Here is a 2,221-nt window from a genome sequence, read left to right on the forward strand (position 1 = left end):
CTGAGACCAGAGAAGGCTCCCCAGCTAGAACATATCCTGGGTGCAGGCAACAGCTTCTGGGATAGGCCCCTCTCCAGTTGTTCAGGACCCACATGTAGGTCAAGCAGCACATCTGCTCCATATGTTCAGGGAGGCCTAAGTCCAACCTGTGTATGTTCTTTGGTTGGTGGTTCTTGGTGTTCTTTGGCTGAGAGCCCCAAGGGGTCAGGGAGAGAGGGAAAAGAGAGGTGAGACCTTGAAAATGTTGGAGAGGTGGAGGAAAGGTCAGAGGGGCTGGGGAAGGGATATTGGGTGAAATTCTGATAAAGTCGGGTAGTTAAGTATTTATATCCTTAACCTACTAAAAGCACCGCGATTTTGTCTTTGATCTTATTTCTCAAGGTCAAACTGTACCACATATATATAAAAAAAAGTTCATCTTGAATGTACCAAATACACTTCAGTCTTACGATAGGAACTTTATTGGAGATGAAGCTGTATTCTTTGTGGCACAATAAAAAAATAAATAAATAAAGGTTAGGTTTCCTCTAGCCAAGTGTTAGATGGAACCTCATCAATACTCTACAAATTTGAGCAACATTATATCGATTCATGCTATTAGTTTATATAGATATAGTAAAACGTTTTTAGTGGTTTCTTTAGGCAGACCTTGAACTCATTATGTAGTCGGTGGCCTAAAACTCCTACTATGCCTGCTTCTGCCTCCCCTGGGCTACTGTTGGAGTTCTATAGGACCATGAGTTCTTCACGACATCAAGCTAGGGCCTCATGCCGGCTGAGGAAGCCCTCTAGCATCTGAGTTGAATCCCTTTCCCTGAATTTGCAGTTTGAATACAGCAGCGCAGTGGTACTCCTTGCACCTATTATTACAGAGAGGAATACTACTAAAAGGCTTGGGACTTAGCCCCGAGTCTGAGTATTAATGAGGCAGAGCAAGTGTGGATGGTCTGACAAGGTCATGATGGTGCCTGTAAGTCACAGGGTACCTTCTCTTATGCCACAGAACACACGGGAGGGTTAAAAGCTGGCAAGCCATCTGGAACCTTTACGAGTTAAAGTTCTAAGGCAACTGACTCTGTGAGCGAAGCCCCACAGCAGTTCCTCAGGTTGTGTCTAGATACCTTGGCGCCTCGGGTTCGTGCCTCCTTTGAAAGAGTCACTGAGCAGCACGGGATCAAAAGAAATGATGTAGCATGCATAGAATGGTTAATTGCCCCTCAAGTTTAGCTGTAGATGTTGAAGCCCAAGGGTCATTCATCCAGGCAAGCACTTCACTGTACAAAAGCATTGATGGTGTGAGGAAATAACGTATGCGTATTTACATTTTAAGATCTGCTCTCTTACTCACGTGTGCAGTGCTGGCTGAAGTTTTATGCTCCTAAGTTGTATGAAAGGATTCTTGTGCGTGAAGAGACTTTAGAGTCGCCGTGGGAGTGGCGGGAAGTTACAAGAGCAGTGATGGTCAGTGCAGAAGTCATAGTACAAGGTGACCGACCTTTTGAGATAGGTCCTTGATAGATAGAGCCTGCCTAAAAAAATCACTTTAATTTGTGATGTTTAACTCTTAGAGTGTCTTCCAGAAGAGTGCGTGTTAAGGAGACAACTTGATGAATATTCTTGGCTGACTGTAATATGCACAGTCGTTGTCCAAATCTGTCAACGGCATCATCACTACTGTAGAACACCCAGATTTGCACAGCAAACTTGTGTCAAACACAAGTAGAGTTCGACTATTTCACTGGCCGCGTTTGAATGTCGGCTGGGGAGTAAATCAGTCACACAGTCTTTTTTATTGTGCTACCCACAGACCAGAACCTTCTCTGACTCCAGGCATAGTCTGCTATGAGAGTATCAGCTCTTCACATCTATTGAAATTTTATAAAGTAAGAGATACATTCTTTCCCCTTACAGATCTAAATCTTGAAATCCATCATGTTTTAGCTAGGCACTCAGAGACAGCACGGTAAGTCACCAGCCTTGCATAGCTGCAGAGGAGCCAACCCACTGTCCCCAATGTTCAATGGTAGAATATTGTGACCATAGGCTTACAATGCTGGAGCCAAAGTCTACTTTGGGGAGATGCCATGAAGAGTTTTCTCTTAGGAATAGGATTTTAGCACTTGCTTTTCTTTATCCTTCCTTTTCATTTCCTCCCTTTCTTTTCTCTTCTCTTCTCTTCTCTTCTCTTCTCTTCTCTTCTCTTCTCTTCTCTTCTCTTCTC

General features: G+C 43.8%; 1 protein-coding gene across 1 annotated transcript in view; it reads left to right on the plus strand.

The window, feature by feature from the left end:
• Nucleotides 1-2,221, plus strand: part of Ush2a (usherin) — a 689,504-nt gene that overhangs the window by 313,098 nt on the left and 374,185 nt on the right.

Source organism: Mastomys coucha, unplaced genomic scaffold (genome assembly GCF_008632895.1).
Source record: "Mastomys coucha isolate ucsf_1 unplaced genomic scaffold, UCSF_Mcou_1 pScaffold1, whole genome shotgun sequence".
Taxonomy (NCBI): Eukaryota; Metazoa; Chordata; class Mammalia; order Rodentia; family Muridae; genus Mastomys; species Mastomys coucha.